At 39.1% G+C, this 24,680-nt stretch overlaps 1 long non-coding RNA gene across 2 annotated transcripts in view; it reads right to left on the reverse strand.

Moving 5' to 3' along the window:
* LOC138749517 (uncharacterized) overlaps positions 1–24,680 on the reverse strand; it is a 145,884-nt gene that overhangs the window by 117,637 nt on the left and 3,567 nt on the right. Inside the window, exons 2-4 of one of the 2 annotated variants that reach the window (XR_011348716.1) lie at positions 19,355–19,497; positions 17,468–17,523; positions 12,452–12,630 (exon numbers count right to left, since the gene is read on the reverse strand). This is a non-coding gene — a long non-coding RNA (uncharacterized lncRNA). The remainder of the gene's footprint in view (positions 1–12,451; positions 12,631–17,467; positions 17,524–19,354; positions 19,498–24,680) is intronic. The other variant, XR_011348721.1, reaches the window with a different exon arrangement.

Consider the following 24,680-nt stretch of genomic DNA (forward strand, 5'->3'; position numbering starts at 1 on the left):
CCCCTGAAACCCTCTGGGATCAGTTGAAGACTACCATACTGCAATCCACTGAAGAGGTACTGGGCTTCTCCTCCAGGAAAAACAAGGACTGGTTTGACGAAAACAGCCAGGAAATCCAGGAGCTGCTGGCAAAGAAGCGAGCTGCCCACCAGGCTCACCTTACAAAGCCGTCCTGTCCAGAGAAGAAACAAGCCTTCCGTCGCGCATGCAGCCATCTTCAGCGCAAACTCCGGGAGATCCAAAATGAGTGGTGGACTAGCCTCGCCAAACGAACACAGCTCAGCGCGGACATTGGCGACTTCAGGGGTTTCTACGAGGCTCTAAAGGCTGTGTACGGCCCCTCACCCCAAGTCCAAAGCCCGCTGCGCAGCTCAGACGGCAAAGTTCTCCTCAGCGACAAGATCTCCATCCTCAACCGATGGTCAGAACACTTCCAATCTCTTTTCAGTGCCAACCGCTCAGTCCAAGATTCCGCCCTGCTCCAGCTCCCTCAACAGCCCCTAAGGCTAGAGCTGGATGAGGTTCCCACCCTGGATGAGACATATAAGGCAATCGAACAACTGAAAAGTGGCAAAGCAGCAGGTATGGATGGAATCCCCCCAGAAGTCTGGAAGGCTGGTGGCAAAACTCTGCATGCCAAACTGCATGAGTTTTTCAAGCTTTGTTGGGACCAAGGTAAACTGCCTCAGGATCTTCGTGATGCCACCATCATCACCCTGTACAAAAACAAAAGCGAGAAATCAGACTGCTCAAACTATAGGGGAATCACGTTGCTCTCCATTGCAGGCAAAATCTTCGCTAGGATTCTACTAAATAGAATAATACCTAGTGTCGCCGAGAATATTCTCCCAGAATCATAGTGCGGCTTTCGCGCAAACAGAGGAACCACTGACATGGTCTTTGCCCTCAGACAGCTCCAAGAAAAGTGCAGAGAACAAAACAAAGGACTCTACATCACCTTTGTTGACCTCACCAAAGCCTTCGACACTGTGAGCAGGAAAGGGCTTTGGCAAATACTAGAGCGCATCGGATGTCCCCCAAAGTTCCTCAACATGATTATCCAACTGCACGAAAACCAACAAGGTCGGGTCAGATACAGCAATGAGCTCTCTGAACCCTTCTCCATTAACAATGGTGTGAAGCAAGGCTGTGTTCTCGCACCAACCCTCTTTTCAATCTTCTTCAGCATGATGCTGAACCAAGCCATGAAAGACCCCAACAATGAAGACGCTGTTTACATCCGGTACCGCACGGATGGCAGTCTCTTCAATCTGAGGCGCCTGCAAGCTCACACCAAGACACAAGAGAAACTTGTCCGTGAACTACTCTTTGCAGATGATGCCGCTTTAGTTGCCCATTCAGAGCCAGCTCTTCAGCGCTTGACGTCCTGCTTTGCGGAAACTGCCAAAATGTTTGGCCTGGAAGTCAGCCTGAAGAAAACTGAGGTCCTCCATCAGCCAGCTCCCCACCATGACTACCAGCCCCCCCACATCTCCATCGGGCACACAAAACTCAAAACGGTCAACCAGTTTACCTATCTCGGCTGCACCATTTCATCAGATGCAAGGATCGACAATGAGATAGACAACAGACTCGCCAAGGCAAATAGCGCCTTTGGAAGACTACACAAAAGAGTCTGGAAAAACAACCAACTGAAAAACCTCACAAAGATAAGCGTATACAGAGCTGTTGTCATACCCACACTCCTGTTCGGCTCCGAATCATGGGTCCTCTACCGGCATCACCTACGGCTCCTAGAACGCTTCCACCAGCGTTGTCTCCGCTCCATCCTCAACATCCATTGGAGCGCTTACACCCCTAACGTTGAAGTACTCGAGATGGCAGAGGTCGACAGCATCGAGTCCACGCTGCTGAAGATCCAGCTGCGCTGGATGGGTCACGTCTCCAGAATGGAGGACCATCGCCTTCCCAAGATCGTGTTATATGGCGAGCTCTCCACTGGCCACCGTGACAGAGGTGCACCAAAGAAAAGGTACAAAGACTGCCTAAAGAAATCTCTTGGTGCCTGCCCCATTGACCACCGCCAGTGGGCTGATAACGCCTCAAACCGTGCATCTTGGCGCCTCACAGTTTGGCGGGCAGCAACCTCCTTTGAAGAAGACCGCAGAGCCCACCTCACTGACAAAAGGCAAAGGAGGAAAAACCCAACACCCAACCCCAACCAACCAATTTTCCCCTGCAACCGCTGCAATCGTGTCTGCCTGTCCCGCATCGGACTTGTCAGCCACAAACGAGCCTGCAGCTGACGTGGACTTTTTACCCCCTCCATAAATCTTCGTCCGCGAAGCCAAGCCAAAGAAACATGTGCTTGTATTATTCTGCATTCTGGACCAGCGCCTTTCTTCTTTTCTTCCCGTTGCTTTTGGCTTTTCTTTCTTAGGTGCCATTTTCTCCACACCTTTATTTTTTATTTGTTGTGATTTGTGTGTCTGGGGCTTTGCTTTTTCTTCACTTTTTTCCTTCTTTTCTGGAGAGGGCTGGTATTCTCCTACCGGCCACTACTTCATCACGTGACTCCTCCCCACCGCAATACATCTCGATAAGTTCAAAGCTTCCTACCTTGCTTCGAAAGGGAAAACCATGATGCGCCCTCATGAGCCCCAGAGTCTTCCGGCAATCTGTGAGGCTGATGTGAAAAGAATCTTCAAGAGGGTGAATCCTTGGAAAGCATCCAGCCTAAGCTGCATACCAGCTCATGTCCTCAAATCCTGAACCGACTAGATGGCTGGAGTTTCTGCAGAGATTTTCAACCTCCTGCTGCTATAGTCTAAGGTTTCCATGTGCTTCAAAATGACATCCATTATATTGGTGCCCAAAAAGATCAAGCTGACCTGCCTCGATGATTATTATTCAGTGGCACTTTAGCTACCATGATGAAGCTGCAAAAATCAATTTTTGTTTTGTTCCCAATTTTCTGGAATTCACTGACCTACAGTTGTTTGAGTTCTTACCAACAATCTAATTTGCGTCATAAACTTTGATATCCGGGGGATATCCCCACCTTGAAATCCAGGGTGCCTCTTTCATGTGCCAATAGCCTTACTTTCATCTGAATGGCAACTGTAGATACTTCCTGATTTTGTTCTCTACAACTAAGAGTCCACTCCTTCAAATCAAATTCTAACTGGGGCCATTTAGCTTTCGGACCATGACATTTATCCTCTCAAGCTCGTCTTTCTCTTTCCTCCATTCACAAATAGATGATTTGTCAACCTCAAACGCTCTTGCTGCTGTTCTGTTGCCAGTTTCTTCTGCTCTGTTAACAACTTTTAGTTTGAAATTAGCGGTGTAAGATTTGTGTTCGACTCCTCGCATTGTGAAAACTACCAGCACACTAGATCCAAAAGGTATATTGATTAGGCTAGATCGAATGCTGGATTCTGCGCACGTGTTTTTTTTGTGATTTTAGCATGTGCGCTATATGAGAATATTTTTACATGTTGAAACAACGTGCACAATTCATAGTGGGCATGGGAAAGTTGCATTGAAAGAATGCACACAATTTAAGGCAAGCATGGGAATTGGGTGCACACAAAATGCCAAAATTCAAAATTTTGATCTTGGGAATATCTCTTTGGCCTGAGTGCCATGGTATTCCGAGAAATAGGATATTCTGGCTAGGGCACTGCACCTTATCAATGTTAATTACCCAGATCCATCCCCTGAGGGAGGAGATTAACATATAAAGAGCCAATCATCTGAGACAACATTAGGATGATTCTGCCCAATGGAATCAGTTTAATCATCCTCATTACATCAAATCAAGCCATAAAATTCTTAATTGTATACTATTTTTAACAGGATAAGGTTTATTTTAAAGAGGGGCTTTTTAAATCATTACAGAATTAAAATCCTGCTTAACTCTGAAGCCTGCCTTTGATCTATTTTATTGATTCCTCTCCAAAGCTTGTTAATGTGTTGCAGAAGGATATCGTCTATATAATGGGCGAATAACACCTCTGGGGGAAATTGAATGGGTGTAAATCACGGGAGATTAACTGTGGCAGATAGTAGGACTAAAGAATATGTTTTATCTTATGTCCCAAGTAAATGGAAATTATTCTTGTGAGTCAGAATGTAGAATACTACTCCCATGCGGTATATGTGTGTGCGCTATATGAAAATATTTTTATTCAATTTATGATTTTCTGCACGAATGAGTGAAAATACAGTACTTCTTATGGATGCTGTGTAACTCCATGTATTTCTCCAGCACTTTTGTGCATTAGGTTTACGTCAGCCTTTTGTTCATTGGCTATAGATCAACATTTAACACCATCATACCAGGAAAACTAAGAGATCAGAGACTGTTCATCTCTCTGCAACTGGATTCTTGTCTTCCACATCAACAGACCCCAATCACTGTGGATTGACAACATGTCTCCTCCTCACTAACCATCAACATAGGAGTACCCCATGTGTGGTTAGTCCCTTGCTCTGTTACCAATATGCTCATGAATGCATAGCCAAGTTTGACTCTAACATAATCTATAAATTTTCTTAAGTCCTCAATGTTAGTGGCCGAATAACAGGAAATGATGAGTCATGATGAAGATCAAGAAGCTGGTTGGATGAAGCTGGAACAATACCACTTGACCTCAAAGTCATGAAGACCTCAGAGTTGATTGAGAATTTTAAGAAGGGGAAGCTGAGGAACCATTTATCTATCTTCATTGATGAGCAGAGGTGGAGAGGATTAATACATTCAAATTCCTGTGAATGCACATTTCAGAAGTCCTCTCTTAGAGCTAGGAACTGTGAAGTAGGCACACTTCTAGTTTCTGAGAGGTCTGAGGAGACTTGTTCCCAAATACTTTATCAAACTTCTTGTGGTGTGCTGTTAGACAGAATCAGACACACACAAGGTAAAGACTGAACAACAGGCTTTAATCCACAAAATCCTCCACAGAGCCAGGCTGGCTGTGGCTGCAGCAACTCAGCGTGAGGCCTCGGAAGGCCGGCACAGGCTTATATCCCGGATGGTGATTGACACCCGACCGGATGGGGCTTGATCCATTCAGGCTGACTGATTGGCAGCCGGCCAGGTGTTGTCCTGTCCCCTTACACTCCTGCAGGTACAGAGGTTGCCCCCTGCAGTAGGCCAGTGGTGTACCACCACACTTCTATAGGTGTACTATGAAAAATCTTGGACTGGTTCCATCAATGCCACATATGCTCATTCAAGAATCCAGGAATGCAAAGACATAAAACTTTAGGCACTTTCAGATGGCCAAAATACCCGATGTAAAGCCACATATTTGACCTCTATGCAGCTGTCGGGAGGCCATCTGAAAGTGCAGGAGGTGCCTGCGAGGTGCACTTAGTAACCCTCCTCCGGGTGGGATAATCGCCAGATCACTGAGATTCCCCTGGCACCTGAATGCAACCATCTGAAGGCGGCTGCTAAGCGAGTGACAATCAGCTGGCGAGTGCCTGACAGCCCCCCTCCCCGCTGCCCCTGCCCCCACCCATCCATGCAGGATGTCAGGGCAGGGGTAGCTGGTGCGGAATTCTGGGGCAACCGGCTTGGGCTTTCCCCCCTCTCTCCCCACAGTCCCATGTTGATCCCCACACTGATCCTACTGCCCCACTCTCTCCCCACAGCCTTGTGTCGGTCCCCACACTGATCCCACTGCCCCACTCTCTCCCCATAGCCCCATGTCGGTCCCATGTTGGGCAATGAAGATAGAGCCACATCCATCCAAATTCTGTTCAGCTCAAGGCCTACAATGGACAGCACATTGACACGAAAGGCATATGCAGATTCAAGGTGAAGTTAAAGGTAAAGAGCACCACCTCATGTTTATAATAGTCCCAGATGGACATGACTCACTGCCTGGTGACAAAGCATGTGAAACTTAGGCCTAGTCAAGAGGGTGGACCACATTAACAATGCCAATGCACAGAACAACGTAGAGGAAATACTGGATCAATTTCCAGACATCTTCAAGGGGTGGTGCTCTACCATTCACCTATAAGATTACAGTTAATGCACAGCCAGTACTGCACACCCCAAGGTAGTTTCCCGCGCCACTAAAAGAAAAGCTCAAACAGGAACTTGACCGAATGACATCACTATGGGTTATAAAGAATGTGGAGGAGCCCACAGAATGGGTAAATTGAATGGTGTGTGTCAAAAAAGAAAAATGGTGGCCAATGTGTGTGCATAGAACCAAAAGATTTGAATGCCAAAATAAAGAGGGAACATTATCAGATTCCAACAGGAATGAAATTTCAAGTGAGATGGCCAGTGCAAAGTTTTTCACCAAATTGGATGCAACCCAGGGCTTCTGCCAATTAAAACTGCATGAAGATAGCACAAAATACTGTACATTCAATACACCATTTGGCCGATATTCCTATCTAAGGATGCCTTTTGGAATTTCCTCAGCTCCTGAAGTGTTTCACAGGACAATGGAGCGCATCATAGAAGGCATAAATGGGGTACCTGTGTACATGAATGATGTGATCCTGTGAGGATCAACACAGAGAAACACAACAGAAGGCTCATCAAAGTGCTACAACACATCCAGAAGTATGGATTAAAGCTAAACAGAGAAAAATGACAGTTTGATATGAAGAAAATCACTTTTCTCGGAGATATGCTGTCAGAGGCAGGTATGGAGCCACACAAGAACAAGGTGAAAGCAATTCTAGAGAAGCCCAAACCCACAGACAAAAAAAGGGTATATTGAGAGTGCTGGCAATGATCAATTTCATTGTTTTGGAAGACAGGTTTGGTATGAATTTACCAATGTACCTGAAGTAGTTGTTTCATGACAAATGTGAATTCAAGTGGACAGCCAACCATGAGGAAGAATGGGGAGGACTGAAGACTATTCTAACTACAGAACTGGTGCTTTTGATATTCTTTGACCCATCCAGAAGGACAAAAATAAGAATAGGTGCCATACTACTTCAGGCTGTAGAAGATTGGAGGCTATTTGCATACACATCAAGGATATTGACCACATCTGAATGTCGTATGTGTAGATAGAGAAGGAGTGCCTAGGTCCGGACTACGGAATCGAGAAATTCCATTGTAGTCTACCAATATTCATGGCAGGGACAGACCATAAGCCATTAATAGCCATAATCAAGGAAAACCTCAATGAGATGTTGCCGCGAATCCAAAGACTAATGATAAAGCTACAACATTATGACTTTGAATTGGCATACACACCAGGGAAACTTATTGTGCTGGCTATTGCGCTGTCCAGGGCAAAGACGCAGAATGAAGCACCCAATGAGAGTTCCACAGAGACAAATGTGAATCTCCACATGAACCTGATCACTGAATCTCTTCCTGTTTCTGAAATGGAATCCAAGGAGATTGCAGCTGAAATAGAAAAGGACACAGTTCTACAGAATGTCATCAAGAATCTGAATGAAGGATGGCCAAGAGGTGAATGTCAGCCATACTACAACATCAGAGCTGAGTTTGTCAATGGGCTTCTACTCAGATAAAGCAGAATTATTATTCCTCAATCACTGTGACAAGAGATGCTGAAAAGGCTGCGTGAGGGGCACCTTGGAATGGAAAAATGCAAGACGAGGGCTAGAACTGCTGTTTATTGGCCAGGGATCAATGCTGACATTGATAGAATGGTCTCAAGCTGTGAGACCTCTCTGAAACCTCACACAAAGTAGCCAAAGGAACTCATGACCATAACTGACTTACCAGAGGAGCTATGGCAGAAGGTTGGGACTGATCTGTTCCACCTGGATGGAAAGAATTACCTCTTGGTTATTGACTATCTATTGAACTATCAGGAGATGGCACTGCTTCCCAACAAGTCTGCCGCAAGTATGATCAGATGCATGAAGTCAATCTTTGCAAGATGTGGAATTCCTCAAATTGTCTACAGTGACAATGGATCATGCTACAGTTGTAGAGAATTTCTGAACTTTGCAGAAGAGTATGATTTTTGACATGTGATGTCAAGTCCTCTGCATCCATAGTCAAATGGTAAAGCAAAGAAAGGAGTTTACATAGTTAACAGCTGCTCAAGAAAGCACAAGACAATGGCTCAGATCCTTATCTAGCTCTGTTGAGTGACTGAGTTTCACCACTTAAATATGGCATGCCACCTTTTGACCTCCTGAAGGGACATGGACTACTCACTACACTTTCCTGCTCTGCAGACCCAAACAAGAACAGAGATGTCAAAAGCAAATAAAAGCATCTTCAAAGGAGACAAAAAGCCAACTATGACAAGTCAGTAAGAAGCTAAGGGCCACTGGCACAACATGACTCAGTGAGACGCAGAGATTCCAAAACCTGGGACAATAAGGCCACTGTTCTCAAGGAAGTAAATCCAAGATCCTACACTGTCAAAACAGAAGATGGTCAAATTCTGAGGAGGAATCAAAAGGGTCTGCTGAAAACACAAGAGATGCTGCAAGAACAGACAAATTCAGAAAATCCAGCCTGTACAGCAACAGAGGGAACACCGAGACAATAGTGGACCAGCAGAGCTGACAAAAGCACCAGTGTTGTGTAGATCCACATGTTACCAAAGCACCCAACAGGCTGAATCTCTAAAAAAAAACGCACACTTAAAAAGTTTGTGCTGTTGATGTTTGTGTTTAATGTTTAACTTTAAATTGAAATGAATACTGTATTCATGTGTAATGTTGCTTGATTGAACATCTTAAAGAAAGGGCATGTGGTGATTGGGAGTTGGTAATCCTACTGTCCACTAGAGGACGTAGGAGATGGAATGTCCCACCTCAGGTTAGATGTACAAAATGGATGTGTCCCACAAGGTTGTGAATTGATAATAAAATATAAGTAACACAAAAGACCCAAGTTTTTTTTTAATCACAATAGCAGAAATATCACACCCACAATCATGGTATTGTCAGCAAATTTGTAGATACTTTAAGTTAATGGCATTTTTAAAATTCTGGGAAATATTTTGAACCAGATTGTGAATATCAAATACAGGAGTCCTAGCCTTTTAAAAATATATGCAGTTATTTACACAATTTGAATTAGTTTCTAAATATATATAAATCTCTATAAAATATGTTCTTTGACCCACTGAGTTTCTCCAGCACTGTGTTTTTACTTCAATCACTGCGTTTGCAGACTTTCATGTTTTACTTGAATTAGTCTATAAACTGTTTACCAGATTGAGTACACAAACTAATATAGATTGATAAAAGGAAATAAGCTTTAAGTAGATGGAAAATTGTAGTTGTGATTAGTGGAAGCATATTAGAGGGGCCTTGAGAAAGAGTTTAAGATCACAAGATGTAGGCCAATCAGCCCATTGAATCTGTTCCACCATTCTATCACGAGCTGCACCATCCTCCCACTAAAATTACAACATTCCAAGTTATTCTTGTGGATCAGTTTTCCTCCTCTCCTACAAATTTAATGAATGCACATTTATTTTTTTACTTTGCCTCCATATTTATAAAGGTTAATTGATTAAAAGCTTCATAAAGTTGTGCTGTCCAGAGCTGTAATGATGCAGGATTCATTCCCACTCCCAGTTCAGGGTTGCCAGATTTTAAAAAATTACATTTAAAAACATTGTAAAAAGCACCAACAGAACCAAAAGAAATCCTAAAAATCTTCTAAAACTGCCAAAAACCCCAAACGACACTTTCTGCCACCAACCGATTCAAGAAAGTGCCAAATTTCTGCTGTTTGGCACCAAAGGTGCCAAATCTGGCGACCATCAACATCACTGCCCTTCCCTCACATCCTATCAATGAATCACAGGAAACGTCAATGGTGCAAGACCATGGGTAGTGAATCGAACACCTAACTTTTTAACGATACCACCAGCAGCTAAATTCCCTAAGGTGGAGAACATCAATATCTTTGATTCATTGCACATAGTAATTTTCAATGCAATGTAGGATCATATATTAGGAAATCGTTCTTTATGTGAGTTCCATGAAGGATTTCAAATGACAGAAAATCAAGGGCAGTAATCCACAGCTTTCTAAAGTATATTGGCAACAGTCAAGCACTCTCACTGTCTATGAAAAATTATCCTTGTGGCAACGCACATAACTGCAGCAGCGAAGTGGCCCCGCATATTATGTGTGGGCTGTGGGGCAGCTGTGGCAAGGATGGCATCACGGGACCATCTCTTCTGGTACAAACCGGAAAGGCATGTATGCGCTCGCGTCATCATGACATGAGCACCACTGCATAAGGGGCGGAACAGAGTCAGACTTAAAGGCTGCATGCGAGATTCAAATTAAATTAGTTAGTTGTGATATCTGAGCACACAGCCTGCTGTTTCAAGTCGCTGCACTGCACTCACTCACAACATGTTACATCCTAAAATATTTCCTCCAATTACTTCAAAGCATGTCAACTGTAATAACTACAATACTTAACATGGAAATATGCATTGGGTGGTTTACAATTACCTAATTTTCAATATGATTATGAATCAGCTCAATTAAAATAGAATGTTTCAAGTGGATACTCCTTTGATTTGGGCAACTATTGAATTAGATCAGATTGGTGAAAAGAAGATGGATCAATTTATTTATCAATGGAATTCTCAGTTACTACATAATTGTAATCTACCGGTATTGAAGCATTTGCTTGAGTTATGGATGAATAAAAATGAACAGCTTGGCACAGAAGGAAGAGTTTCGGCTAAGATGCCTTTATTTCAAAACAAACTTTTACTATTTACCATTAATAATCAATTATTGAAATTATGAGAACAAAAAGGTGTGAAATTAGTAGAAGATTGTTATGAAGAAGGACATTTTATTTCCTTTCAATGAATGAGAGAAAAGTACCTTTGAGTACTTTTTTTTACTTATTATCAAGTTAAAGATTTATTGTTAGAAAATTTTGGACGTACTTTGTGTCTTCTGAGAAAATCTAAATTTGAGATTTTAATTATTGCTGGAACTAGGAAGGGTTTTATATCAAATATGTATAACTTATTGCAGGCTAAATCCTTTAAGCCAGACGTAGATTAAACAAGAGTGAAATGGGAGAGAGATTTGGGGATAGATACTCCCCTGGAAGATTGGATGTCAATATGTGAAGACAGTATGACCAAGATTGTGAATGTGCAATATAGATTAGTTCATTATAATTTTTTTCATCAATTGTATTTAACCCCTGAGAAATTAAAGAAGTTTAAGTATATCATTTCGGATTTGTGTTTTAGATGTCATAAGGAAGTAGGAACCTTCTTACATTTGGTTTGGAATTTTTGGAATAAAATTAAAGAATTTTTGGAAGTTATGTTTAAATTTAAAATTAATTTAGATCCTACAATATTTTTATTGGGCAACGTTAAATCATTGTGTTTAGAATTGAAATTAGATAAACCTCATATTGCTTTTCTGAGGATGGCTTTAGCAGTAGCTTGGAAATGTTTAGTAGTTATTTGGAAGAATGATATCCAGTTGAATATTCAACGATAGCTTATGGAGATGAGATCATGTATTCCTTTAGAGAAGATAATGTATAATTTGTGAAATAATTATTCCTTTTTTGTGAAAGTTTGGAGCCTGTATATGGATTGGATGTGTTCCAATTCTTGAAATATTTTTCCAGGGTGTGGTTCCCAACCACGACACATGTAAATGTACTATTTTAATTATTCTCCTCCATTTCTTTCTTTCTTTTTTCTTATTTTTGGGGTAAATTAGTAGGGGGATTGGGGGTGGAATGGGGATGTGGCGGGGTATTATGTGATAAAATATGTACTACATTGTATTTTACATGTATTATCTAATATTGATTATAAATAAAGTTTTCCAAAAAAAACTACAATATGTGTCCCATATAACAGAAAAAAATATCTGTTGTACAAAACAAATCTGTGAAGTAGATTAGCAGGGCACCGCGATGTTTTTTTATGTGCTCTTTCCCTACATCCACCACGTTTATTTTTTGATTCCCAAACAAGAATGGTGTGATATCATTCATCTTTCATTGATTTAAGAAATGTTTTGGTTACCATTTCCAAATAACAATGGTATAATATCATTCAACTTTCATTGATTTAAGAGATGTTTTGGATACCATTTCCAAATATAATCCATCACTATGGAATCAACAAATATTCATTCACAGTAAAGGTGTTGTGGTACTGGAACATAATGTGAATTGGATTAGTCATTGTGATGTCACTACTGTTTCTTTATCATTTCAGAAGTGCTTGGTAAGCACTTCATCAAGTTGGCAGAGATAATGACTTTACAAGGTTATTTTCATGTACTGTATTGCCTTTAATGCAACAGACATTTTATCAACAATAGGCCTATGCTATGCAAAAGGAATGCCTTCTTATTTTCCTTGAAAAGCTCACCAAGTGATTACAGTTCAGTCATTTATATTTGAAGCATCAGAAAATTGAAATTAGAAATATTCACGTATAATATTTTGAGGTCATAACATATTTTCCTGGCATTTTGTAAACATATTTACCTAGATTTATTTCCATGTGTGAAAAAACACACAAATGCTGGAGAAACTCAGCAGGTCAAACAGTGCCTTTATGTAGCAAAGGTGAAGATACATCACCAACGTTTCAGGCTTCACTCCATTTCACAAATTTCAGATGGGACCTACATTGGCCCCCATCTTTCTCTCAGGAATGATTTTATCTGGAGAAAACAGAAGAAAGTCCCATTAGCTACTCCATATTTCTGTTTCAGTTAATTAAAAGACATAAGAATCCTCTCTGCATAGCAGTTTTCAAAGTATCTTATTCTTTGTCATACCAGGAGTTTAATATTCTGTTACCTAGATTCATAGGCACATTCTTACATAATGGTGCTCTTTTTTTTTCCAAATACACATTGATTTCTTGCTATATGCTAATTACATGTATAAATATAGGATTATCCATCTTTTTTGTTATTGACTTACACTCCGCTTATAAATAAAATCCTTTGCTGCCCCCTCTTTCATTGAGTATAATCCCATTTGAATCCAAAGGGAGAGGGGGTTGCCTTCCTCAAAGAAAGATGAAAGAAATCTGGCTTGTGCTGACATATTATTTCCCAAAATCTGGTATCCTAAATCCTCCTATTTTATAATCTCATGTTAATTTTCCCAGCGATATTTTCAGCACCTTATTGTTCCATAGGAATTGCCTAATACAATTATTTAATAATTTTTAAAATACATTTTTCAGCAAAGAACTGGGCAGCAATTGAAAAAGATATTGTAATCTTGGCATCACTTTCATTGTGACAAAGTTCATGCTTCCCACCAACGTAATTGGCAAATCTTTCCATTTCTACAAATCCTTCTCTATCTTCTCTAACCGGGGAGTATCAATTAATTTGTACAAATTCTATAGGTGATTGTCAGTCATTATTCTTAAGTATTTAATTCCATCGACCTTCCATTTAAATAAGACTTCTTTTTTGATATCTTTCATAATCAAAGTTCGTCAATGGAATTATCTCACTTTTATCCATATTAATTTTATAACTTGAAACTCTTCCATATTTTTCTAGTGTTGTTTGTAATTTCTCCAGAGACTCAGCTGGGTCAGATAAATATAGTAGCACATCATCAGCAGATAGGCTGGTTTTATATTCTTCTTGTCAAAATTTGAAGCCTTTAATATCTGGGTCTCTCCTTATAATCTCCACCAGCATTTCAATTGCAAGGATAAAAAGCATTGGGAACAGAGGATACCCCTGTCTACTCAATGTACTCAGAGGGAAAACCACTGACATTTGAATATTAGTTATAATTTTGGCTTGTAGAGAGTTTTTATCCAATTTATGAATATTCTTCCTATTCCAAATTTCTCCAATGTTTTAAATAAACAAGGCCATTCTAAGTGGTCAAATTCCTTTTCTGTGTCAAGGGAGATTTATACTGGAATTCAGTTTTGATTAAGCCATATGTATTATATTAAATAACCTACCCAGACTGTTTGAAGAGCATCTTGCTTTAACAAATCCCATCTGATCTGTATGATCCCATTTAGGTAAATATTGTCCCAGTCTATTAGCTAACACTTTTGCCAGTATCTATGTTATGAACCCAGAGGACCCTAAAACCCAGCAGCAATAGAAATTCACCAAGACAAATGGTTACTTAATCAAAAGTTGCTTTTAATTTTCTTTATTTCCCAAAATCTGGTATCCTAAATCCTCCTATTTTAGCAGCCAAAGATTCCGGAATCCACCATTGCAGAAATTTCTTCAAGTCTTGACCCTCGTCCTCTTCTTTAAGTCCAACAATCTTGATATTGTTCTATCTGCTGAAATTTTCCAAAATGTCAATCTTCTGCTTGTATTTTCTTCACTTGATCTTTCAGATTTTGAATCTCGAATTCATTCCCTTTAATTTTTCTATCCACTATTTCAAATCTAGTGTCCACATGTTGCATTAATATTTCCATCTCATCACCATTCTTCCTTACTTCATCAGTTAACACTTCCATGGATTGTCGAAAAAATAATCTTAAGATTTGTTTTAATTCACCAGAAGGTAAAGAAGCTTCTGCACCTTTTTTTTGGATTGTAGGTCATTCTTGGTAATTCCTTTGCTTTTCCAGGTCTTCTTGATCACTGGAGCTGTTAGTGTCTGGAATCTTTTTAAAAATTTCCTCTGGTTTTTTTAATGCTCGACATCACCTGATGTAGGCAGCCATTGTCAGGGAGACCTTGTGCAGCAGTGTCCAACGTCTCCCCAGCTTTTGGCCTCTCTCCTTTGGATATTACCTTGTGGACAGCTCCAGAATCCTTCTTAAAGTAGGTCCCTTTTCCTTTTCTTGTTCTTTTACTTGCTCGGTTTCTTGTACAGTAGTAAGTCCTTTATCCTTCTTTGGTGGCATTGTTAATGTCTTCTGTATGTCTTTAGACAACTCTTTAATATATTTTCTGTAACTTTTATAACATTTTTTGTCAACATTTTCGAAGAGAGCAGGGATTATCAGTCTAAACCGACAATATCACCTGGCACACCCACAAGACGGTGCCATAAAATTTGAAAATGGCTACCATTTACTATGTCTGAAAAAAGATAATGAAAGACTAGTTCGTATAAACTCATGGGGGATTTATTGGAAATTTTTTGAGAGACAATGCCAGTGTGTAGTAAGACACATTTATCAAAAATACTCAGTAAAGACTTGCTAACAATAAGTCAGAGGTGATGAACATTTTTTTTCAGAACAAGGAGGATTGCTGATTGCAAACCAGAGTAAATAGCAAATTGGGGAACCGGTGTGGACTCGAAAGGCCAACATGGCCTGTTTCCGCTCCGTAAATGGTTATATGGTTTTGGGTCCCAAAAATACTTCGGTGGCAGAAAACAGGAGGAGGATTTTTGGGGGGGGCCAGGTTATGCCAAATGCTCAGTAAAAGCTCAATGAGATAAATTAGACAGAGGACCTGATGGTTCCATCTCGCAAGGCAAACATACATTCACTCATTGCTGTTGGTTCAACCCAAATGGCATTTCTGCTTGTAGAAGTGGTTGATAGGCATTTGAAAGAATTAGTGCAATAATAATGACAATGTACCTGCAAACATTACTGCTTGGCTCATTATTTAATTGCCTCTTGTGACAAAGTATATAGATATGTTTTTGGGAAATAAATTGGGAAAGGTCTGTTAGAATAGGTCACATGCAAACACTTTAAAACAGATCTTATTTAAAATACTAGAGTTCTGCCCCATGTTAGACATATCGGCTCCACAGCTTTTGCAAGAGTTTTGAAGAGTGCTTAAGAGACTTCTAATGGATTGTTGCTTACAAAAGGCAATAGATTAAAAATCTTGTTAGAGGCGCAGATTGTCTGGAAGAGAACTTGTTGTTCTAAGAGGGTCATGTGGTTTTGCAAGCAGAGAGACTCAAACAGACTTTTTATCAGAGAAAGAGAGAAAGATCAGTTCTGCAGTGTTACAGTCAGCAGCACCAGCTAGAGCTGGAACAGGACAAGCTGGCAAGCTTGTGGAAAACCCCATTTGGAAGATGGGTTCTTATTTCAGCCTGGTCAAAGCCCTTGTTGTTCATGCAAGAGGAGAGGACTGGCTGTCTAATGTTTCACTTGAAATAAGTGAAACAAAAAGGAACTCTGTGGTGACCTGAAAGAAAGAGGTTATCAGCTGGAGAACCCTGAAGGGGCATATTTCGTCAGCAAGACACTGGAGTGGCTGATTGAAAAGGAATCAGTTGTGGATGTCCTGGAACAACAAATCTCTCTCTGAAAACCCACAATAACCTTCCTAAGCGGTAACCATTTACCTTTCAAGCACCAAAGCCTGGTGAACTTTATAAATGTTAAATTCTGTGTACAGTGTAAGAATTGCCTGCAAGCAATTAACTTGGAGGAATGAGAAGTGAGATTGGACTGTGAACCAAAGAACATTTCTGAACTTACACACACATTACATACACGTGCAATTAGAATTAGAAGGGAGGTTAAGTTAGGTTAGTTAAGTTAAATTGTGATTCTAGGAGGTTTTGACACACAGTCTTATTGATGTTGAAGATTCAAACCAGTCACTGGGCTGAATATTTCTATGATGTTGAATTACATTATATATATTGTATTTCAGGCTGGGGGGAGGTAGATGGTATTGATATCTTTGATAGTCATCTGCCACTGGTGGGGTTTACCACACCTAGTTTTTTAGGGAGTTACTACCTTTGGGTGGTTTTTTTTTTCTTTTTTTGGGGGGGAACTAATTGTATTCCTTTTTATATAAACTTTTTCTATAATATTAGGGGAGGGAGAGTGGATTTAATTTATTAGTAGGAGAGCATTTTTTGTATTAAATGATTATATTGTTAGTTTGTTAGAATGTCTAGTTTGAAATTTGCAACTTTTAATGTTCAGGGATTAAATAATCCAATTAAGTGAAAGTGAGTTTCAGCTTATATCAAGAAAATGAAAATTGGTATTGCTTTTTTACAAGAAACGCATTTGACCGAAAAAGAGCATTTGAAATTGAAAAGAGATTGGGTTGATCGTGTGTTTTTTTTTCTTCATTTAACTCTAAGGCAAAAGGTGTAGCGATTTTAGTTCATAAGAATATATCTTTTGAGTTGCATACTGTAGAGGGGCATGTTGGGAGGGTTTTAAAAGTGGACTGTAAAATCTTTAATGAACTTTGGACTTTACTTAATATCTATGCATCTAATGTAGATGGTGACTGTTTTATTTCAGACGCTTTTTTGTTGTTTAGTCAAGCTAATGAAAATATTTTAGTTGGAAGAATTTAAATTGTGTTTTGGATCCTTTGATGGATAAATCCCCAAAATGTATTAGAAAATCAAAGATGGTGATACAAATTGGGGCTTTAATTAAAGATTTAAATTTGGTAGATATTTGGAGAAGGATTAATCCTACAGAGAAAGATTTTTCTTTTCATTTTTCCCAACATGATTCCTTTACTAGAATAGAATTTTTTTTTAATATCGGCACATTTACAAGGGAAGGTATTGCAGGCAGAATATAAGAGTAATTACCTCAGATCATTCTTTATTTTTTTTTCTTATGAAAGTTCAGAGGTAGTACGTTCATCCTATAAATGGAGATTTAATACAATGTTGTTGAAAAAACTCTGAGTTTGTTACTTTTGTTAAAGAACAGATTGATTTTTTCTTAACTGAAAATGCTAATTCAGTTAAAAATTGTTTTGTATTATGGGATGCATTAAAAGCTTATTTATGAGGACAAATAATTAGTTATACTACTAAAGTTAAGAAAGGATATATGGCTGAAAGTCTTAAATTAGAAAAGCAAATTGAGGAACTGGAGAAGGAATTTCAGAAGAGAGTGACAGAAGATCAGAAAATAGCTTTGACTAAATTGAAATTGCAATATATAACGTTACAGACTTATCAATTTGAATGTTGACTTAATTGATCTAACAATGATATTATGAGTGGGGTGAGAAGGCACATAAAGTACTTGCATGGCAGTTAAAGAAGGAACAGACCCCAAGGGTTATTAATGCTGTTAAAAAGCATTCAACAGTTACCTATAAACCTCAGGAAATCAATGACCAGTTTTATTCATTTTCTAAAAAATTATATACTTCTGAGGGGAGACGGGGATAATGGATCTATTGATTCTTTTTTATCTACACTAACATTATCAGTATTAGAAGAAGAGGGTATTATAGATTTGGAAGCTCTGTTTACAGATTTAGAAATTAAGACGGCTATGTTGGAAATGCCTAATGGTAAGTCACCAGGTGATGACAGGTTTTCAGTGGAATTTTATAAAGTTTTTTATGAGGATTTATCCTCGGTATTTGGGGAGGTACGACAACAAGTGACAGAACATTATGAGTTACCAGAATCTTGTTCTAGTGCTTTAATTACTGTAATTCCAAAGAAAGATAGCGATCCATTAAAGATGTCTTCATATAGACCTATTTCTTTATTGAATGTGGACTATAAAATAATAGCTAAAATGTTAGAAAATCGACTTGCTAAATATTTGCCTAAATTGATACATGTAGACCAAATGGGTTTTATTAAAAATAGGCATGCTTCAGATAATATTCTTCAGTTAATTAGTTTGTTCAATGCATACCGGCAGCAACCCAACCAATCGAGTTGCACTTGATGCGGAAAAAGCTTTTGATAGGGTCGAATGTGATTTTTTTTATTTAAGGTTTTGGAAAAGTTTAAATTTGGCCCCATTTTTATTGGTTGGGTTAAAGCTTTACATACAAACCCGACTGCTAGGGTGGTGACAAATGGACAAGTTTCGTCGTCATTTAAATTGACACGTTCTACCCGATAAGTTTGTCCATTGTCACCAGCCCTGTTTGCATTGACCATTGAACCGTTAGCTCAATTAATAAGGCAAAATGAACAGATACAAGGGATGAGAGTTCTGGATGAAGAGTATAAGATTAATTTATTTGCAGACGATATTTTGATATATTTAACAAACTCAGAACAATCCTTGCCACACTTACAGGAATGTTTATTACAGTATGGATCATTATCTGGATATAACGTCAATTGGGATAAAAGTGAAATTTTACTGATTGGTGAAGGAGATTATTCAGTTTATAAAAATGTTACTAATTTGAAATGGTCGGATAAAATTAAATATTTAGGAATAATTGTGAATACTGAATATCAATTTTTATATAAATTAAATTATGTTCCATTATTGAAGAAGATTAAAGCAGATTTAATTAAGTGGATGGACCTTCTGTTAACTCTAATTGGCCATGTTAATTGTATTAAAATGAATATTTTTCCACGTATTCAATATTTGTTTCAATCAATACCATGTTTTCTTACAAAGAACCTTTTTCAGGAGTTAAATAAAGTCACTAGGGAATTTTTATGGAAAGATAAATTACCAAAGGTAGCATTAAATAAACTTACTTGGAAGTATGCATTAGGTGGATTACGATTACCTCACTTTCAGAACTATTATGAAGCAGCCCAACTTAAATTTATTAGTGGTTTGATGGATTTGGATCGGTCTCCAAGTTGGGCTAAAGTTGAGATGGCATGTACCTCTGAAACTGCAATACATCAATTTATATGTCAGTGGAATATAAATTTATTACAGGAGTATAATATGCTGATATTAAAACATTTATTGACATTATGGACAAAAAAGAATAAGATTATAGGATCAAAAAGTAAATGATCTATTATAACGCCATTATATAATAATCATCTTATTCCTTTTCATTATTTAATAGTCATTTAAAGAATTGGGATTTTAAGGGAATAAAAACATTACTGGATTGTTTTGTAGAAAGACAATTTCTTTCTTTTAATCAATTGAAAGAACGTTTTGCTATCATGGAAAATTTTTTGTTTTTTTATTATCAACTTCAATCACTGGTAAAAAAAAATGTATGGTAGAGAGATGATTTTACCTGTATTGTCGGAATTTGAGTCTTTAATTTCTTCTATAACAAAAAAGGGCTATATTTTTGTTATGTATCAAGTACTACAAGATAATATGGATAAGCCAGAATGGGAGAAATCTAAGCTTAAATGGGAAAATGACTTAACTTTTGTTTTTCCTGAAAAATATTGGACGGATATGTGTCATGATAGTGGTACTAGATTGACGAATGTATGATATGGAATGGTTAATTACAATTTTTTGCATCATTTATATTTAACTCCTGAGAAATTGAAAAAATATGGCTTTAGTAATTCAGATTTCTGTTTTAGATGTGGTACATGTGTTGAAACTTTTTACATGGTGTTTGGTCCTGTATGTATGTACAATCATTTTGCGAAGAAATTAAGTTAATTTTGGAAAAATTGTATAAGTTTAAGTTACCATTAGATCCATCCATTTTTTTTTTGGGTTATGTGATTCCTTTAAAGGGATTGGGGTTGGATAAATTTCAAATTGCACTTGTATATTTAGCATTGTCCATAGCTTGAAAATGTATTGCAAGTACATGGAAAGATAATACAGTGATTAATATAATGCGGTGGCATAATGAAATGAAAGCTTGTATTGTTATGGAAAAATTTACATATGTTTTGAGGGCTAATTACTCTTTTTTTGTTATTAAATGGTTATCATATTTAGATTATATGTATTTAGATGTACCTTGATTTATTTTTATTTTTATATATATATTTTGGCTCTCCTTAAGAGAGCTGGGTGAAGGGGTGGGTGGGAATATATATATATTTTTAATGTTGTTATTGTCTGTATTTTGTATGATTACTAATAATTTTTCAAATAAATAAAGTTTGAAAAAAAGAAGTGTGATTCTGTTTTTATGTTTAAAGATAACTAAAAGCAACTTTTGTTTAAGTAACCATTTGTCTTGGTGAATATCTATTGCTGCTGGGCTCATAACACTCTTCCCCCAATCAAGTATTCAAGAGAAGTAATTACTATGGCTGTTCTGTTTGATAATGTAAAGATAAACAGCAGATGTTTGATTTAAATGGATGACCATTCACTGAATGTTTGGGCAACCTCTTGTGTCAACCCTATCACCAATCCCAAACATCCTGCAAAGTGCAGTGATCTGTGAAGTTCAGGGCCATCCAATATTTAGTATGAAGCACCACAAAAAAACCTAAGTATTTAAAATAATTTAAAATGTGTCATTTTTCTGCTACCCCACCCAGACCCAAAATGTCCACACACAGAATTATTCCTCGCTTCTACTTACTTTGTTCATTCCTGCCTGGAATTTCAAGGACTATGGTCCCAAAGCTTGACCTCTGTGCCATACATTTATAAGATACTGTGTCTTCATCTTCTGCTATGTCTAATTATTTGCTTCCTGTTCTCTGCAGCTGCAGACTGCCAAGTGGAGCATTCAGGAAGCAGCTCTTTGCCAAAAAATCCTGACATACAAACATGGTACTCCCTTAGGATAAGCAGGTCATGCTAAAGAAACTTGCAGACCAGTTTGGCTGTGGGGCTGTGCTATTCACATCGCTAGCATAAATTGCAAATTCAGGCAACAACCTTTATGGTGGGTAAGGAAATGTGGTGTTTTTATTTCTCTTGTGGTTGCTTATATTGATTTTTAGAGGAAAAGTGAGGTGATACCGCCAAGCAAAAGTTTTCCAGTTCAAGTCCTACTCCATATATTTAGAAATTTATTCATTTTCTAGAATGGCTAGCTTTTATTGCCCATTCTTAATTTTCCTTATTAAGATAGTGATGTGCTACCTTCTCAAACTGCTGTTGTCCTTCAGATAAAGATGCTCTCACAGTCTATTGGGTGGGATGTCTAGAATTCAGACCAATGTAATGCCAAATATTTCCAAATCAGGGTGGTGTGCAAATTGAAGAGGAACTTGTAAGTGGCAGTATACCCATGCACCTATTGTGTTTGTCCTTCTTTTCTTTAGAGATCTGGTGTTTGGGAGGTACTTTTGGATTGGTCTGGGTGTGTAACTACAGCACATTTTGTGGATGGTACACCTTGCATGGATGTAATAAAGGGGAAGATGTTTAGGCTAGTTAATGGAGGTATGGAGCTTCTTGAGATTTTTGGACCTCCAGACAAACGGAAAACCTTCCAACATGCTCCTATCATATCCTCTAGATAGCGAAACTGTTTTGCAGTGCCAGAAGATGAGTTACGTGGCATAGTATAGCCATCTTTTCATCTACTTTAATAGTTATTGTATTCAGGTTAATATTCTAACTTTGTTTCTCATCAATGATGATCTCCAGGATGTTGATGGTAGGGGACTCTGTCACGATAATGATTAAGGGTGAGTAGTTAGATCCTTTCTTGGATGAGAATTGGTCACGTCCTGGCACATTTTTGGTATGAATAAACTTAACATGTATCAGTCCATGCCTGATTGTTGTCTAGATCTTTGACTACTGCATTTACTAACGAATTGGAAATGGAATCATACATGATGTAATACTGAATTGATGGAAGGAAGATCATTGCTGAAGTGCTAAAGATAGTTGGGCCTTGGACATTGCCTTAAGGATTTTTTTTTTTAGTGAGGCTGGAATGATTGACATTTAATAACCAAACTATCTTATTTTATGTAAGGTATGACTCCAAGCACAAAAGTACTTTTTGTTTGGGGAATCATTAACTTCAGTTCTCTCAAGGTTCCTTGATGCTGTACTTTGTCAAATGATGACTTAGTGTGGGGTGTGGCCATACAAAGGATTTAGATAGATGTGTTTTGATCAAGCATTCCGTGAAGAGTATCAAAAAGATGTTAAAATGCTAAAATTAAGTATGTTTCACTAAAAAATGGACAAAACAACTACTAAGAAACCAAGCCAGCTGAGAACAAAAAATGAAAAAGTTTCTACTCAGCCAGGAACATCGAGTAAAAGCCCGAAAGGGAGGAATGCAAGAGTGGCCTCGGGGCAGGCAGACCCCAACAGAGCTGGGGAGTCAAGGCAATAATTAAATATTATCCTGGATAAAATGGAAAACTTGATAAAGACTGGAGCATATCACAAGTAGGTCGACCAGACCAGAATGACCTGGTCTGGCTAGGAGCAAACCTTTAAGACCTGCCAGTAGGTGTGGCTACACTCTCAGCCAATCACAGTCATCCTACACTACAATCTGAACATATACACATTGGTGATAGAATCTGTAAAATCACATTCACCCCTTCTTTGGGAACTGAACCCGGGGTGGATGGAGGTTAGGAGCTGTACCGGTCGGGGGGCCTGACCATCCGGCGTGACCGCCATGGTGCCGGGATTGGGGTCGCAGGAGTCGTGTCGCTAGGTGCGGCCACTGCTTCGCTCAATTCCCCAATGGCATTGTCAACAGTCTGGCCTGAGCTGGTGGGGTGGTGCTGGTCCCTCTGTTCAAGCACATGACCTGGGGGAGAAGGAATAGGAGGAAGTTGGGTTAAAGCCATTACTGGACCTGATCCGGCTTGGGCTAGGTCCCTTATCGAGACTGTGTCCTCCCACCCGTCTGCGTACTCAATGAAGGCATAATGTGGGTTCGCATGGAGCAGCGTCACTCGTTCATTCTTTGAGTACCGGATGTGGAATCGTAAGAGGACCGGACTGGGGACCATGAGCCACAGCGGTATGGTCGTTCCCGATTTGGATTTCCTCGGGAAAGAGAACATCCTTTCTTGGGGCAGGCATTGGTCGCAGTGCATGGGAGGGAGTGAATGGAGTGTAGGGCACAAGTGAGCACATCCTGCCAGCGAGACAAGACAAAGGATGTCTGAAATTAAAGAAATCATTGAAGACTTAATGAGCCAAGCAGAAATTGACTTGGTAAAAACACAAGATAAGCTAAAAGCTTTGGAGAAATATATGAAACAAAGGGAGTCAGACAGACAAGATCTGCTGGACAAGATCGACCACATAGAGAATTTTAACAGAGAAAATAATGTCCGAATTATTGGATTGAAAGAAGGAATCGAGAGAAGAGATCCAGTGAACTTCTTTGAAACAAGGCTCCCACGAGTGCTGGGAGAAGACAAATTCAGAGGAAAAATTGCATATTGAATGGCTCACTGGGCCTTTGGATCCAAGAGAGCCAGCAATCAGCGACCACGACTGGTCCTGGTCAGACTTTTGAGTTACCGGACAATTAGGAGACAATTTTGGGAACAGAATTATAATAGTCCACCCAAGATTGACCATGAAAAAGTCCTACTTTGATTAAGCAAAGAAAGGAGTTTGACTATGTAAAAAGACAACTGCATTCCAAAAACTTGAAATATTCAATGATATACCCCATGACACAGTTGCTATATTGGTGTCCCTGAAGGGCCCAAACAGATTTTGGGCACAACATGGACAACGCAGTGGTTTTGATCAAACTGCCTGTCTTTTGGCCCTCTCAATCTGAAATTTGGTTCGGGCAGGCTGAGTTGCAGTTCCATATTTGCAAGATAGAAGTGGACACCACTAAGTGCTATCATGTGGTAAGCGCCCTCAACCAGGACATGGCCAGTCGATTAGTGGATTTCCTTTGGGACCCACCAGCTTTCGGCAAGCACGAAGCCCTAAAAGCCCTCCTTCTCCAGATTTATGGTCTCTAACAGTGCAAGCAAGCTGCATGGCTCCTCTATATCAATGGCCTGGGGGGACCAGGCCCCTTCAGAGTGGCTGTCCGTGCAGACATTCTGTGGCACGTGAAACAGCAAGGCACAGGGCCCACAGAAATTAGAGTTACGTCATACCCAAAAGCCCAGGCTCCATGAGTACCGGCAACGAGGGTGCACATTCCCCCAAACGAACATGACTCCA

This window comes from Narcine bancroftii, chromosome 1 (genome assembly GCF_036971445.1).
Source record: "Narcine bancroftii isolate sNarBan1 chromosome 1, sNarBan1.hap1, whole genome shotgun sequence".
Classification (NCBI taxonomy): domain Eukaryota; kingdom Metazoa; phylum Chordata; class Chondrichthyes; order Torpediniformes; family Narcinidae; genus Narcine; species Narcine bancroftii.